Consider the following 18,523-nt stretch of genomic DNA (forward strand, 5'->3'; position numbering starts at 1 on the left):
GCAGTGTCTCGAAGAGTTATTTACACATCCATATTCATAACAGTATTATTCACAATAGACAAAAAGGTATAAATAACCCAAGTGTCCATCAAAGGATGAGTGGAAAAACAAAATGTGGTATATACATAAAATAAAATATTATCTAATCTTAAAAAGAAAGGGAATTCTGACATATGCTCCATCATGGATGAACCTCAAGGACATTATGCTAAGTGAAATAAGCCAATCACGAAAGGACAAATACTATAATATTCATTTATATAAATAGTCAGATTCATAGAAACAGAAAGTAGACTGGTATTTGCCAGAAGCTTGGGGAAGTGGGGAATGGGGAGTTATTGTTTAAAGGGAACAGAGTTTCAATTTTGCAAGGTGAAAAATTCTGGAGATTGGTTGCACAACATTTGAATATACTTAACACTACTGAACTGTATACTTAGAAAAGGTTAAGATGATAAATTTTACATTATACATTTTTTTACCACAATAAAATATTAAATACATAGGAAAATAGTTAAGCAGGGCATGGTAAGTGTCCAACTGAGGCTTGAAATAATGCATTTATAGAGAAATCAGTTGCTCGGTTGCACAATTTTCTTCCAACCAATGTTCTGCTGCTCAGGTATATGTAGAAAGAAGGCAAATGCTCGGATTGATCCTACAAAGGGAGAGGGGCCAGGGACTTGATTGAAGGAAGTGTTATAGATTGCATCAGTCAAGCAAATATTTTCATCCCAGGAAAAAGAAAAAAGTTCCCTTCCTATCGACTTTGGGCTCAACCATGTGACTTAGTCTGACCAATTGAAAGGCAGAAGTGACAGTGTGCCAGCATCAAGCCTAGGCTTTGAAAAATATTACATGTTTCCATTCCCTCTCTTAGGCTGCTGCGTCTGCCATGACAAGGGCATTCCCCAGACAGCCATTGCTCCTTTACCCGGTCTTAGCATAAGACACACTGGAGCCTAAAACCTAGCTGTGTCAAAGCAAATCAGCAGAATTATTGGTAAGTAGTAAACTTTGTTGTATAAGCCACTGATATTTGGGAGCTGTTTGTTACTGCAGCAAAGCTTGACTAATACAGGAATTATAATGATAGACCTATGGAAGGAAGGAAGAAAAGTAATGACAGATAGCAAAAAGCTGAGGGGTTATTAGAGGTTTTGATGAGGTAAAAATATTCTGATAATAGGAGAATTTTCAGCAAGTGAGCCAGAAGGATAAATAGTTGTCAGAGAGGGGAAAGGTTTGAAAACAAGATTTCAGCACTGATATGATTTCTAATAACACAATCCAGGGTGTGATCATAATAGTGGGTAGCTAGGGTAGACAAAAGAAAATATGACAGAGTTGGAAAGATTTATCTCTTTAGGGTAGAGTTTAAATTGAAACCAGCGAATCATCAGGAATGAGTTTGCTTTAATAGGTAGGGAGAAAACAGCAGCACTAACTTCCCTGTAAGAGCAGTAACATGTCCGAGGTTAAGACAGAGCAGCAAATGGTGTTTTTAGAGTCACTGAAAGCTATACCACCATCTAATAGCTGGAGATCCTTTGCTGAAAACTTCCTTATTTTCTAGGACCCAGGATGCAGTAACATAACTGAGAAACGGAAAAGTGAGAGAAGGAAGAAGACATCTCTCCCATAGTAGACAAGAGCCTTCATTTTAAATAGAGAATAACTCAGGTACTACCCAAAAGGACTATCTCAAAACAATTCCCACAGGCTACAGCTGCTTTTAAACATGACAGAAGAATTTGGAGGCTGATAGCAAAGAGATTCTTACTAACTATGTATTCCTGAACAAATTACTCAAGTATTCTAGGCTTCCTTGATTTTCACATCATAAAATTGGAATAATAATGTCTAGTTTACAGGATTGGAGATAAATTATAGAGCACCAGGTACATGGTAAAAGGTGGAAAGGAAACAATTATTATTATTGTTGTCATTGTATCCCTAAGTATGAAGGAATAAATGTCCCTTCAATGAAAGTACCTAGAACATTATCAATTATAGGAGTAGAAATGAAGTCAACTAGCTACATAGAGCGGAGGGCCTAAAAAAGATTAGTAAGCAACTACAAAAAGAGCAATTACCCCCCCAAAAAAAAATTACTTAAAGACACACACTCAAAAATACTATAAATAAGTCAAAATATAATTCTAATATATGTTCAAGTAACCCACAGAAAGGGAGGAAAAAGAAAACAGAAACGAAAAACAGAGACAGCAACAGAAAATAAAAAATAAAATGGCAGGTTTAAGCCCTAATATATTAATAATTATGTTAAATGTAAATGGTCTAAATACAACAATTAAAAGCCAGAAATTGGTAGAGTGGATTAAGAAACATGACACAACTATGTGCTGGGCATGGGAAACTCACTTCGAATAAAATGATATAGGCAGATTGTGAAAGCAAGGAAACAGATATATATCCTGCATACATCAATCAAAGAAAAGCAAGAGTGGCTATATTACTATCAGATAATGTAGACTCCAGGGAAAAGAATGTTACCAGAGACAGAGAGGGACTTTACATGATAGGAGAGTCAATTCACCAGGAAGACAGCAATTCTAAATGTGTGCACCCAACAATAGAGCTATCGAAAAAAAAAAAAAGTGAATCAAAACTGACAACTGAAAGGATAAATCTACAATTAAAACTGGAACATTCAACATCCTTCTCACAACGATTTATCATAGAACAACTAAATAGAAATTGCAAGGATATGAAATAACTCACCACTACCACCAAACAACAAAACCTAATCAACAGGTATAGAACATTTACCTGACAACACAGAATACACATTCTTCTCAAGTAACTACAGAACATATGCCAAGACAGACTATATGCTGAGCTATAAAACAAAACAACAAAGTAGCGGAATTGAACTTACTCAAAGTGTGTTCTCTGACCACAGTAGAGTCAAGAAGTCAAAAACAGAAAGATAACAGGAAAATCTTCAAACACTTAGAAACTAAACAACACACTTCTAAATAATCCATGAATTAAAGAGGAAGTCCCAAAGGAAATTTAAAATATATTAAATTGAATGAAAATAACAAATAATAAACAAAACAAAAAACTACAGGCCAATATCCTTCATGAATATAGATGCAACAACCTTTAACAAAATATTAGCAAGAAAATCCAGCAATTACTAAATACGGTTTATTTCAAATAAAAATTACTTCAATGCAAGGCTGGTTCAATGTCTTAAAAATCTATCAGTGTAAGCCAGCAGAGCAACAGTCTTAAGAAGAAAATCACATGGTCATATCAATAAATGCAGAAAAGGCATTTAACAAAAGTCAACATCCATGATTTAAAAAAGGAAAACTTCTTCAACTTGATAAATTATATGGTATCTACCAAAAATTTGCCATTAATGTAACACTTAATGGCAAAAGGCTGAATCCTTCCCCCATAAGATCGGGAAAAAGGCAAGTCAAGGCTCTCACAGCTCTTATTCAACACCATGCTAGTTCTAGCCAGCGGAGGAGGAGGAGGAGGAGGAGGAGGAGGAGGAGGAGGAAGAAGAAAAGGAAGAAGAAGAAGAAGAGGAATAAGGAGAAGAAGAAGAAGGAGGAGGAGGAGGAGGAGGAAGAGGAGGAGGAGAAGAAGAAGGAGAGGAGGGAGCGGAGAGGAAAGAAGAGTCTTTCATTCTTGAGAGAGGGAAGCCTAGTCTCCCCGAGGAGGGAGAAGGAGAAGGAGAAGGAGAAGGTTAAGCAGGTTTAAAAGGCATCTGAGTGGAAAGGAATGAATAAAACTCTCCTTATTCACAGATGACATAATTGTCTATATATAAAATTCCAAGGAATCTGGGAAAAAAATCCAAAAACTGATAAGTGAATTTGACAAGGTCTCAGAATACAAGTTAAACATATAAAAATCAACTGTATTTCTACATACTAGTGATTAACAGTGTAAACCAAAATTAAAAATCAATATTTATAATTGTACACAAAAAATAAAATAGGGAAGTGTATAGCTAACAAAACTATACAAGATCTGTATGCTGAAACTACTAAACGCCTGTGAAAGAAATCAAAGCAGAGCTAAACAAATGGAGAGATAGAGTATATTCATGGACTAGAAGATCCAACATAGTAAAGATGTCAATTCTTCACAAATTGGTATACAGGTTTAAAGCAATTTCTATCAAAATCCCAGCAAGATATTTTTTAGATTTACTTATAATAAGAAATTATTTTAAAATTTATATTGTAAGGCACAGGAACTAGAATAGCTAAAGCAATTTTGAGGAAGATAAATAAAGAGGAAAGAATCAGCCTATCAAATTTCAAGACATATTAAATGCTACAGTAATCAAGGCTGGATGGCATCAGTGGAGGGATATACACATTGGTCTATGGAACAGAATAGAGAAATCAAAAATAGATGCACACCAACATGCCCAACTGATTTTTGACAAAGGTGCCAAAGCAAGTCAATGAAGGAAAGAAAGCCTCTTCAACTAGTGGTCTTGGAATTAAAAAAAAAAATAAGAACCTCAACCTAAACTTCATGCCTAGTACAAAAGTTAACTCTAAATGGATCATGAGCTTAAACATAAAATGTAAAACTATAAAACTTTTAGAAATAAGCATAGGAGAAAATCTCTGATGTCTAGGGTTTACCAAATGCTTTTTGATACTAAAAACATCATCCATTAAAAAAAAAAGTCAGTAAATTGTACTTCATAAAAATTAAAAACTTTTGCTTTATGGACAAAACTTTTGCTCTAAGGGAATGAAAAGACAAGGTATAGACCAGGAGAAAATATTTGCAAACCACTTATCCAACAAAGGAGTAGTATCTAGAACTCTCAGAACTCAACAGTAAGAAAACAAATAATCTAATTGAAAAATGGGCAAAAGACATAAAGAGGCATTTCTGAAGAAAACATACCGATAACAGATAAGCATATGAAAAGATGCTCAACATTATCAGCCATCAGGGAAATGCAAATTGATACCACTATTGGATATTTATTGGAATGACTAAAATACAAAACAGTGACAACTCCAAATGCTGGGAAGAATATGGAGAAAATGAATCCATCATACATTGCTAGTGGGCCTGTAAAATAGAATAACCACCCTGGAGAACAGTTTGCAAGGGTCTTAAAAGATCTAAATATGTAACTCCCATATGACCCAGCAATTGTACTCCTGGGCAATTATCTCAAAGAAAATGAGGACTTATGTTCAGACATAAACTTGTACATGAATGTTTATAGCAGTCTTATTCTTAATAGCCCCAAACTGGAAACAAATCAAATTCCTTTAAGGGGTAAATAAAGAAATGGCAGTACATCAATAACATAAAATATTACTCAGTAATAAATAGGAACAAGTGATTGATACAAGCAATAACTTGGATAAATCTGCGAAGAATTATGCCGAGTGTAAGAAAGCTAATTGCAGAAGGTTCTGTGCTGTATGACTTCATTGTTAAAATGACAAAATTACAGAAAAGAGTTAAAGAAGGCAAGGCCAAAGGAAGCAAGTGGGTGAGGTTATAGTAAAACAATATGAAAGATCCTTGTGCTGACAGAAGTGTTCTGTATCTTAACAGCATCAATGTCAATATCCTGATTGTGATATTGTTCTAGTTTTGCAAGATACTACCAATACGGGAGGAGTAAAGGATACACAGTTTCTCTCTGTATTATTTCTTACAACTACATATTCATCTACAATTTTTTTTTAAGTTTAATTGAAAAAAAATCAATTAGAAGTATTCAGAAGGTAAAGTCAATAACATTTTCCAAAAGCAGAACAGAAATGCAAAATGATAACATGGAAACTAGGGTAGAAAAAGTAAGAAATACAGTATAAATCCAGGTGGTCTGACATCCAGCTAGGAATAGTTCCAGAAAAAGAACAGAGAAAATAGTAGGAGAGCAGATTATCGAGGCAATTATACAATAAAACTACCAAAATGAATGGAAATGATTTTCTATACTGAAAGAGTCATATAAAGGTAAATCAATATGAATGTGAGAAATCTACAGTCTATGAACCCAGAGAGGAGAAAATAAAAGGGCCTTTTAGGGTTCTGGGGTGTAAGTCATGTAACTTCCCACTGCCCCACTGCCCGCTGAGGATTCCGCTGTCCTGCTTCTGCTAAGTCCATTAACAACTCCGCCATCTGCCTTCCAGCCCTATTCCCATCTCTGTAGGGTTGCCTTCCTTTACTGTCTTTGAGCCAGGATTCGGGAGGGAGCCAAGACTAAAAACCTGTGCTCAATCTACCTTCAACTCAAAACTCAGGTGCTGGAATTTGACTCTACATTTGAATCTAAAATCTATATTCTTCCTTTTGCCTCTGGCCACCTTGCAGGGGGCTTGTATGCTCATCCGACCAGACAGTCCTCCTCCCAACCTCTCAGGCTGCAGCTGAGGCCAGGGCATCTTCTCTTTCCTATGAGTTTGCCCTTAATACTGATTGTTCATTTAATCTATATTTTACCTGCATAGCAGTGTATGGTATGTCCCTCTGTTGGGAGGCAGGGAGAAGTATAGAAAGTTCATTTTTCATTGTAACATGGAGGGTAGGAAGAGGCATTTGCCTGCTTTAAGTCAACCTTGCTTAGATGTTAGATTTTTTAAATTTATACAAGTAATATTTAAATGTCTTCTTTTCATAGAAATGAAACCATTACAAAAGATTCCCCTTTTACTTCCCAGTAGCACTTCCAGTACCTTTTCTATATATTTTTATACGTATTTATACACCCATAGGAAATTCAAAGTGTTGTTTTATTGTGGATTTTTTCACCTTTAACACATGAGAAAACTATTATTTTGCAGCTTGTTTCGTTTTTGTTTTTTGTTTTCTTCTCAGTAATGTGTCTTGGCCACCCTTCTATATCAGGACTTATAAATCTCCCATCCTGATTCTTGACTAGACAAAGTTTACAGTATGGGCATGATACGTTTATGTACTCATTCTTCTACTGATAAATATTTAGGTTCCTTCCAGTTTTTTGTTTTGTTTTGCTTTTCTTCGTTGTTTTTGTTTTTGTTTTGTTTTTGCAAACAACACAGTAGTTACTTAAAGTGTGAGCCATAAGCTGTTTGTTAGCAGTCGGTGAGATAAGAATAGAGACTAACAGGGGCTAAGCGCTGGGGTAACTTTACAGCAATTTGGCAGAGTAATGTTATGTCGAATCTCACAATAATAATCAGAAGGCTGAAAAAAATTCAAGGGGCTGTATTTCATGAGTCTTCAGTTTTTAAATTTTTATTTCTCTAGTAATTCGTTTTTACTATAAAAGTAAAAATAGACAAGTTTGCAACAGATCGGAAATAAAGACTGGAGCTTGCCCATGAAGCTTTGAGAAGTACTGCTTTTATGAATGACTTGACGCATACCTCAGTCCTTATGCATCTGTGCAAGGGACTTTCTGCTGCAGATTGAAAGTAGTGATTCTCTGGGTTATAGGATATGGACTTTTTTATTGTGATACAGGGTCTGTTTGCACTACCCCCACATCATTAGTGTCTTGTTTTAATTTACATGTTCCTGAATACCACTGAGGTGGAGCTTCTTTTTATATGCTTACGGTCCATTTTGATGTTTCTCAAAGCCTAGGAAGTCAGCCAGGCCCTGGGATGTGATAATCCTTTTGTAACTTGATCTGCTTTGAAGTACTGGGGCATTCTAGGAAGTGGACTAGGCAAGGGTAATTTCCTCTTTAAACATTCCATTCTTCCTGTGGGAAATTGAGGCAGGGGCTGCATCCCACACACCCATTTGTTGGCAGAGCCCAGATCTCTTGGCTCAGAATTCTCTCTCTAGATTCCTAAGGCTAGCCCAGGTTCAAAAGTTCACTAGGAAAACAGGCTGGGAATGTATGAGGGGCAGAGGGGAAGGCATAGTCAGTAAAAGAACCAAGAACTAGACCTGGGAATTCAGGAGGGGACAGGGGAAGAGTGAGAAACTGGAACACACCGCAATGCAGCTAGCTCAGTGTGGGGAAGTTCTATCTTCCAAAGGTGTCAGAGGGACCTGGGACCAGAGAGATAAACAGTCTATCAGCGTTGACAGTCTAAGCAAACAAGAAGCCAGGAGTTTCTTCCATCTGTTTGTCTAATTTTTAACACTACTTATTGGTGGGGTTGACATAACCCAAACCTCCTGAAATAGTATAGGGGCGTGTCCCCATCCAATTCAAACAATGAACTTGCAACTACCAAGACATTAGGCTATGCCATCACTCATTTTGCAGGGATGTGCCCTTGTGCAAATATGTACCCTGCCAAGCAGAGGAGGCCATTTCCAGGCCAGCAAGAAGGCAGCAGAGGGAGAATCTGCCATAAGATGCAGAGGCAAAGGGAGATTACAGAGTTGGGTGAAGGCTTAAAATCATCTAACACAAAACTTACCCAAATTCCTAGCTTCACGTACCAGCTCTCAGTAATATGTTCAGACCCCCAGTGAGTAACTTCGCTTCTCTGCACCTCAGTTCCTTCATCTGTAAAATGGGGATATCCCTGTAATGGGTGCTGTTGGTGCTCCATCTATATCCTATCCAGGGGTACCCAACCCCCAGGCTGTGGACCAGAACCAGTCTGTGGCCTGTTAGGAACTGGGCTGCACAGCAGGAGGTGAGCAGTAGGGGAGCAAGCAATGCTTCATCTGTATTTGCAGCCCCTCCCCAGTGCTCCCCATCACTAGCATCTCCACCTTGGCTTCACCTCAGATCATCAGGCATTAGATTCTCATAGGAGCATCAGTCTCTGGTGCCAAAAAGGTTGGGTTGCTAGACTTTCACCATTTCTGAGCACAACCTAGCCTGAAAACGTTTTCTAGCAGCAAGAGCCCACTCTGTGCTTTGAAGTCCCAGAGAATTAACAGGCTCAGAAGCGACAGTCAAACAAAAACTAATAGGAGTTGATATATTAATAACCCAGCACCTGAGGGATGGGAGAACTCTCAAGTACACATTCTAGACCGTTTCCCAGGATTCTGCAGCAGGACTGAGCTCCAACTGTACATAGTGATGATGTGCTTGATAATTCAATAATATAATAAGGGCTGTCCTCCATTCCCTGTTTCACTTCTCCACTCCCCACTGAGATCACCTTCTACAGAAAGTACTAACACTTCAGTCCTTATAACAAGGTCAGCTTCTGGGGGGACCCAAACTAAGAAACTTCCCAACTGTCTCAGTTGATGGTAAGATCGAGGAAGTTCAGACAAAGGTCAAGTTTCTCAGCATGAAATCTCAGCACCTTTCTGTATGCCAGGCAAAGGGAGCTACAGGTCTTTGTGAGCTGGGTATTCTGGGCCTTTTGAACTCTTAAGTACTCACTGTGGAGACTTTCAGATAGAAGGAATATAAGCTGTAAAAGACAGTAGAATTGGAGCCTCCTTGGGTCCTGCCTAGTTTCCCCAGCTCCCAGCACAAAAATCACAACTTCCAACCTCCAAAGAGTGGCAATTTCTTCCAAAGAACCAGCTCTGCCAACACACCAATCAACTAAGGAAGATGTTTTGAGCATAATCTGGCCCACAATTAATGTCAAACAGAAGATGTGATTGGTAGCCTTAGTAGCTCGCAATCTATACAGAAATCAGAGGATATCTAACAATTAGCTGAGCGAGACCAGCAGCAAATCCTGACACTTTGTGTGAAACCAGAAAAATACAGGGGGGTTGTTGAAAGAACACAGGAGCCCTGAAGGAGCTCCCATGGCCAGGGTTGAAATAATTTGAACAATATTGATACCAATAATAGCTGATTAAGTAAATCAATGAAGCTGAAGTGACAGCTCTTTCTTGCAGTGGAAACCCAATCAATAAATGTGGAAGGAGGAAGGAAGGGAAAATAGCAGTAGGCAAATAGCACAGAGGTGACTGCTCCAAACGAGATTTGCTGACAGAGATGAGATTCCATGGAAGGTATGAAGAGAAAAGGGATTTGCATAACCTCAAGGTATCTCTCTTGAGGTGTTTATTGACTAGGCAGGGAGTGTGGAAGGTGGATATAACCTTATACAAGAAAAGCCACTCAGAGATCACTTGACCAGAAATACAGGCCATCATTGCAAAATAAGACATATCAACACCATGGCCCCGTGGCATGATGCACTGAGCTCCACATTTGTGGTATCCTTGTCAGGGATACACAACTTCACCCAATCCCAGGGAGACCCAGACAGGCCTGAACTGAGGGATTTCATCAAAGTAATTGATCAACACTCCTCTGGGTATCCAGGTTCTGAAGGGCAAGGAATGACCCAGGAACTATTGCGGACAGCAGGATACCAGACTGAATAAAACAACTAAATGTAAATGTGAGATCCTGAGTGTGTTCCTTGAGTAAAAGAAGGATGTTGGTGAAAAAGCAGGTGAGGTTCTCCCAGGGTCTTTAGTTGGGTTAATGGTGTTGTCTCAAGGTTAATGTCCCATCTTTGATCATTGTGCAATGGTTTTGTAATGTTGGGGAGGTCAAGGGAGGGAGATAAGGAAAATCTGTTTTTTGCAACTTTCCTACTATGCTTACTACTTCTTTTTACTACTTTGTAGTTCAAAATAAAAAATTAAAGAAACAGCAGCAAATATTCATTTTATTAGCAGTGTTTTTATTAAAAAGGAAGCAATCACCACACTTGTGTTGATTTGTGCAATGTTCAAAACTGAGGCAATAGATCTCAAAATATTTTGAAATGTGGGAGTGTGGAAGCATTCTTTGTCTGAAACAAGACCCTGAGGTTTGAAGGAGGCAAATATTGCAAGACCCCCTGAACAGATTTGGCAGAAAAGCTGTTCAGTGACCTGAGGCTGGCCACACATTTATCAATAGCATTAACAGCTCTGTGTTCCCAGTTCGGGTCTCCTAGGCTCATGCTGTGGCATCAGCCAACACCAGGATCTGATTTCATAGAAGGTAATGTACACATCTGTTTCAAACTACATGACCTTTCATCACAACCTCTTTGTGGCTTATTCGAATTTTGACCAGGAGCCTGTTGCAGCCAAGAGTGTTTCTGGGACATCTAGAATGTTCTGAGTACCTTAGTTCTAGGCCTCTAGGCCAGATATGAGGCATGTGGAGCCAGGGGTTAGGTTTAAGGTGTCTCTGAGAGGTAGTGGAGTCAAGAGCAACATGAAAAAGCTCTCATCAGGCCTTGGGCCATGTGCTGGAGCCAGGAGCACAGGCAGGGCTGCCTGGTGAGCCCACTTGCAGAGAACAACGCAGCCTGCACACAGACATGCCAGGAAGCAGAGCGCAAGGCAGGGAGGCAAGGTCTGCCACGTCTGTTCCTGCCCTTTAAGCAAATTCCAGGCTGTTTGAGGCCAGGGAAGAAATAAATATTGACAGAGGTGAGGAATAGCACAAGGCCAGATGGCAGAGGCCTAAGAGGGAGCATGGACTAGAAAGGGTACCGAGGAATCCCCAGGCCACTGATCCCTTTCTCAGGAGTCTTGGAGAGGCCTCTCTTACAGATGTCCTCAATGTCCCAGAACCCTGGAGGACTTTTGAGTCAAGCCACCAGGATAGTGAGCTGCATCAGTGGCTCAGTGGCCCATGTTTGGCAAAGGTGTGGCCCAGAGGGGCTACATGGAACCTAATGGCCAGTGCCATGTTGGTAGGTCCTGGGTAAACTGCTTCAACAGACACTTGGGTCCCCTGGTGCAAAGGGCCTGCTGGCAGTCTCAGAGAGAGCTTCTCAAAGTGTGGACACAGAGCTCTCATCAGAGGTCCCTGGAGTGCTGGGTTAAAACGCACATTCCTGAGCCCCACCCACCCCACATCCCACTAGAGACACTCAGGAATGAAACCCAGAAGTGTGTATTTTTGGCACCTTCCCTGGTGATTCTTATACATGTTCAGGGATGAGGCTCCTTCAATCCATTTAACAGAAGAGTTAGCCCAGAGATGGGGTACAGCTTTCCTTGGCTACATAGGGAGTGAGGACAGTGCTGGTGTCCTGGTTTCTGCTATACCTCTCCACAGCCTTGCAGAGTGGAACAGCCTGCTTCCGTCGCTTTGGCTGGGAACACTCATCCCTCCTTCCCACCCAAACTGTCCACATAACCCCTCTGCACCATGAGGTCTTAATCCCTTTCTACAGCAAGGCTTCCCTGACCCCAACCTCCAGTCCAGACCCTGGGTCTCGCTCTCTCCCCTCACAGGCCACATTGGAGTGTGACTAATAACCGACCTTGTGTGCCCTAAAGCAGCATGGTGACTGGTACAGACACAAGTCCTGGAGTGACACCATCAGCATCAGGGATCTCTCTGCAGCACCACACTTACTCCATTCCCACCTGGCAGCTCCAACAGACCTGGAGTGTGTCCCCAGACCAACGACCCAATCAAAGTCCCAGGGTGGCCCTTCATTGGCCTGAAGGGGCCATGTTCCTGACTGTGGGCCAATCGCTGAGGCCTGAGCAGGAGAAGGCTTTCTTGGGTCAGACCTCAGAGTTCCCGCCACACCTGCCAGCAGAGGGTGGGGTCAGCAACAGTAGAAGGGCAGGGCTGTGAATGGAGGAGAGGCACCCGTGGGGAAATCGGAGGTCTACCAAAAGGAGGGAGGGAAGCTGAGTAGACATGACCCAGCACATGTCCAACCGGCCCACCTCTGCCTCACAAGGGGTCTCATCCACTGTGAGGGCTGCCCTGGTAATCAAAGCTCTTGGGAATCGAATCCAATTCTGTTTTCCTGTCCCTCCTACTCATCATCCATGGTTCTGACTTCTGGAACCATCCAGAACAAATGCTCCTTTTGTTCATTTGATGGCCCTTAAAGAGTTTGCTGACACCATTCCCATCCCCCTACCCCACCCCCACACCAAACTCTACTCCCCTCACATCGGTGCACCCTTGGCCCAGCGTTCCTGCTTCCTTAGCCCACCCAGAATTCCAGACCCCTGTTAGGCAAAATGGTTTCTGGTGCTTGACATGACCAACGCCACCTTAAGAAGCAAGTTGCTCTCAGCAACCGCAGGTCCATCCTGGGAGGGGTGGGCCATAACCACCTGAAAGGAGTGCACTCACATAAAGAAGTAGGCCCTTTAAGTGGCTTACTGCTTTGGAATACACTGTTCTTAGCAAGCACAGGCTACATGGCCACAAGCTGCCCACGTTGCCAGAGGCTGCATATATCGAGCCTCATCCCCTTTCTGGTATGGAGATCCAGTCTTGCTTCTGTCAAGACTTTGCTTCCATCTATAAACTTCCTCAATAAAATCTTTGTCTAATTCAGGAATTGGCAGCCTCTTTCTTCAGTCTCTGCCCTTTGGAGGTCAGTTCCAGTACACTTTGGGAAATTTTCCCAACAACCCCTCCCATGCCAGCTGCCTGCTCAGCCGTGGACACTTGTTCAGCTCACATGGACCACTCCTCTGCTCAAGGCATCAGTGGTTCCCATTACCTGCCTTCAGAATCCTCACATCTAAATCTAGCTCCCAAAATATTACTAGTAGTTAGTCATTATTCCATAAGCCTGTTCTGATTATAATAAAAAGGGTAAATATCTCCAAATTCTCTGACCATTCTAGAGATTGGTCATACTATTGGCCACTCTTCTACTTTACTCTCACGTGGGCTAAAGAAGATACAAGCAACCTCTGTACCTTCCTCTTACATTTGCTATGAACCTAAAACTGCTCTTTAAAAAGTCTTTAAAAAAGGATACCACCTAAAAAAATATTCATGAGATAGAGAAAGAGAAACTTGGGGTGGGAGGTGGGGGTTCACACTTGTATGTGCAGGAAAAAAAGGCTGGAAGGATATTTTGGCATATTACCCCAAGGTCTTGTCCCTTTTTTTATTTTCTACCTTAACATGTAACTTTGGGGAAAATAAAAAATCAGTTTAAGAAACTTGGTGGACAAGAGGTGGTTTATATGAGAAAAGGCATCACCATGAAACTAAACTGGTGTGGGTTTTAATTTCAGAGGTCATGTGGCCTTGTGCCTTTATTTCTCTGAGCCCTGGTTTCTCACCTGCAACATGGAAGATTATAGTAAATTGCAAAAGTAGCCACAATCTTTGTAGCTCCTCCTGTCAAAAGATGGAGTTGGTTTTCCCTCTCCTGGAACTTGGGCTGGCATTGTTGGGTGTTTTGGCTAACAGAATGTGGCAGACGTGCAGTGTGCCAGGACCCAACCTAGACCTGCAAATTCTCTTGCTCTCTTGGAAGCTTTCCCAGCTTTCCCAGCTGTCATAAGCAAAATCCTGGACTAGCCTGCTGGGGGATGAGAGATCACATGGAGCAGAGATAAACCATCCCAGTTGAGGCCACTCAAAGCCACCAGCCCCAGTCTACCTGGCAGCTGACCTCAGACAATTGAGCCCAGCTACCAGAAGAACTGCCCAGCTGGGCCTAGCCATTAAAAATAAATAGCTCCTAATCCAAGTCAGTAGGTGTTATAGTAGATTGTTATGTAGCAATAGTGAACTGATATTCACACTGAAAATGTCCTTACCTCACGACCTTTGCCTTTGCTCTTTCCTCAGCCTAGAACCCTCATCTCTCAAATATCCACATGCTTTTCTCCCTCACTGCCCATGTCTCTGCTCAGCAAGGCTACCCCTGGCCTGTCTATATAAAATAACGCCTCCGCTCGCCATGTACTATAATGGTGAGATATATATTTCACCATAGCACTCATCACCTCACCTTTTTATGTATCTACTTATTTATTGCCCCTCTTGCCCCAGCACACAGAGCAGAATATAAACTCTATGATATTGACTATTTTGTCTACTGCTTTCCCTGGTGCCCAGCACCTAGAGGGACTCAGTTGTTTGTGTAGGGCATGAATGAGTTCACCTCACACCCTAGTGATTCCTTGCCGGCTGGTTGTGGACCACCACTTGGTAAATTCAATCCTGGCATCCCCCTAAAATGCCTGCCATGCTCTGGCCTCTCTTTCCTCTTGAGTTTTAGTGGTAATTAAGGGTCTTCCACATTTATTTGATCCCCCTTTCCCTAAACCTACCAGTGGAGATACTCCCATCCCCATTTTTCAGTTGAGCAGCTGGAGGCTGAGTGACTTGCACAGGGAATCTGGGTATTCTGAGGCACATCTTGCCCAGAGCTCTCTCAGACCACTGGACAGAGGTACCTAGTGCTACAGCCCAGGGCCTTACCAGACCCCCAGTCAAGAGACCCCACTCTGAGGCTTTTCCTTTCCTTCCAGCCTGTACTGGGGCCTGACCTGCCCCTAATATGGAGAGATGGAAAGCCCGCCACACAATAAGAAGCCTCTGAGAACCCCAGCACCTCATTAAACTGAGTTTAACACTGTTTAATGTGAAGCAAGCAAAAGGAAAGGAAACAGCAGGCACTATTAAGACCCTGCCTGGCCCCTCCCTTCTCAGAGCTGCAGAAATACGAGGAAAAGAAGCAAGGAGGAGGTTCCCCTGCGGCCTTCAGGCTGCTCCCATTTGCACTCCAACCTCCCTCCCTTCCAGGAACCTCTGAGAAAATTTGGGCAATTTGAGAAGCACAGAGCACAAGTCCCTGGAGTTCACTGGTGGCTGCCCAGTAATATTTGCCTTAGTTTAGGCTCCTCCAAGAGTGACCCAACCCAAGGATTTGGGCAAAATAACTTTAATTGGGAGGTGGCCCCAGGGAGCCTTGGCAGGGGTGGGATGGTGAGACAGGGTCGTCAAGTAGTGACTGTGTAGAACCCATGTCCATTCATCAAACCAGGGGTGAGGAGGCGAAGACCCAGGACCCACCAGCTCCTGCCCCTTGTTTGGTGTCTCTCTAGACACTAACTGCAGGCATTCCTGGGCTGGTGGAGCTCGCCCCTGCAGGCAGGCATGCCCTGGGCCAGAGAGGCAAGTCCTGAGATAGGCCAGCCTGTGTGTGCAGGAATGAGCTGCTGGTGGCCTCAATAGCCAGGGACAACTGATAACAGCATGTGTAACCCAGGGAACCCACAGTGTCCCAAGGGACAGATATCAAAGAATGACTCAGCAGAGGAGACCAAGGCCAGAAGTGAGAGGACTCACATTGCTGGCTCTCCACCTTCATACTGATAACTGAATTTCCCAAGCCCACCTGGCTAAGGGGCTTTGTGGCAAAGGCATGTGTGCAAACGTGGTCTTTGGGAAGAGAGCTCCAGGTTCCAAGGGAACACGGTCCAGCCCACTGCAGGGAACTGCCTGCCAGCCATAGAAAGCCACACCCTGCCACCTCTGATTACACTGTGGATGCCTATGAACTCTTTGACAGAGATGAGATTCCTAGAATTAGCCTCAAGTAAATGACTTAATACCATTGGTACAAACAGCAGAGTCCACAGTCCACAGTATACACAACCCACAGCCAGGAGATGGGCAGGGACCAATGATATGACACCCTCACAAGGAACTCTTACTATGTGGTGAGCACTGTGCTTCTGCAGGCTTTGCATAGACTACCTCCCTTGGTCCTCCCCGCCTCTCGAACCCATCCAAACTATTGTCATCTTAGATGGGACCCACAGTCTAAATGCCTCAGGTGTAGGCATTAGGCACCAAAAACTGCACCAACTAGACCCTCTTTTTGTACTCAGAATAAGCTCCCTCCCTGCTACTTTACAAATGTGGAAACGAGTGAGCTTTAGGAGTCTATCCAAGGTCACCAGTACCAGGGGATGAGGCAGAAACCAACCCATGCAAGGCCTGGATGATTCCAAAACATTGCTAAGTCCTTTCCCACAGGAGCCGCAGTCCAGTGGGGAAACAGGACCCAGAGGAACTTGAGCAGAGAAGTTAAACCTCAACACAAGGCAGCAACACAGGAGAGGCTACTTACTACCTAGAGCCAGACGTTTGGCCACCCAGATGTCCTGTGCTCCTACTCTTGTGGCCTGCCTTGCTCTACTGGCTCTGTGAAATTTCTAAAAGTGTCTGCAAAAGTACTTAAGAGTGGCACTTGCTGAACAGAATAGTTGTTGCCTCCTATTTTAAATCAGATTTTCCTACCCCCTGTAGATCTCTGCAAAGGAGCTGCTCCCCCACCCCTAGGAGAGTTGGCCAGCTGCAGGAAAGCCACCCCTATCATTAAGCCAGGGAGGGGCATCCCACTGGAAACAGAGCCCCCAGGTTTTGGAAAACTGATGAGGAAGCAATAAAATTAGAGAGAAGGGCTGTGGGTAAATTACAGACGGGGAGTAGGCGGCGCCAGAGCCTCTCATTAGTCTGATGAGCTATTGTAAGAAGCCCTGGAGGATGTGGTTACCTACCTTCTGGAGGTCTGAGGGCCCTCCAAAGCCCAAAGGTCTCTAGGCCCAGGCCTCTGTCTTTTGGTCAAACCTGTCCCCTCACTGTAGAACCTCAGGGAACTCTCAGATGCACCATTTCTCACTCTTTGGCCCTGGGCACCTGGCCAAGCCTCTGAGCCTCATTTTCCTCATCTGTAAGATGGGGCTGATGAGAACCCCTGACTCACAGGTAATGGCAAGTGGTTCTAATCCTGCCTGTAGATCAAAATCACCAGGTAAATTTTGTAAACTACCAACATTTGGGATGTACCTGTACTATTGAAATCAAAACATTTGGGGGTGGGCCCAGGCATCAGCATTGTAAAATTCCAGTGACAGCTAGTTGAGACTAGACCATGCCTATGACGTGACTACAACCCCTTGGCTCACAGTATCAACACCAAGTTAAATGGCTAGTTTGGGGGTTGCTCTCTCAGGTCCTCACACTCCTAGAATAGAGGCTACTTGAGGACAGGGCCCTCATCTGTCACAGTCGCTTCTATAACCCCAGGGCCTGGGCCAGTATCTAGCATAGATTGTTTATAGAATGAACGCTCTTAACAGAAAAAAACCTAACACAGGGAATCCAGGGGCAGTGGGCAGCAGCAGCCATACTTGATTAACATGTGGAAAAATGACACTAACCTCACCCACTTAATACTTATTCGCTTATTCCGCAATTATCTACTGAGCCCCCATTGTGTGATAGGAACTGTTCCAGGCATCTGGGGCATGTCTGAGAACATGAAAGGTAAAGAGCCCCATCTACCCTCCTTGAGCGTGCAGTTCAGCCAAGACATATGAAAAATAAGCTAGACATATAAAGATGGAGGTTTTTGAAAAAGCTTTTTAATACAGTAAGATAAAATGGATGAGGAATTAAACAGATTGGTCTGGGAAGGTCTCACTGAAAGGTGTGATCTGAGCAAAGATTGGAAGCAGGTGAAGGAATAAGCCAAAAGACTACAGGGGAAGAACATTCCAGAACAGGGAGCAGCAAGAGTAAAGGGCCTGAGGCAGAGCTGTGCCTGAGGTTTGCTGGAGTGGAATGAGGGAGGGTCCAAGAACAGAAGGTCAGAGAGGTCAAGAGAGTTCCAGCTACTATTCCTGAGTAATGAACTACCACAAATTTGGTCCGGGAAACTATAGGCTTAGAGATTCTGTGGGTCAAGAATTCAGACAGGGTTTAGTGGGAATAACTTTTCTCTTACACATGTCTGGGGCTTCAGCTGGGGAAATGCGACTGTCCTGGAGTAACAAGAATGACTAGATCTGGAATTTTCTTGAGTACACC

Source organism: Rousettus aegyptiacus, unplaced genomic scaffold (genome assembly GCF_014176215.1).
Source record: "Rousettus aegyptiacus isolate mRouAeg1 unplaced genomic scaffold, mRouAeg1.p scaffold_m13_p_12, whole genome shotgun sequence".
In the NCBI taxonomy this organism is placed as follows: Eukaryota; Metazoa; Chordata; class Mammalia; order Chiroptera; family Pteropodidae; genus Rousettus; species Rousettus aegyptiacus.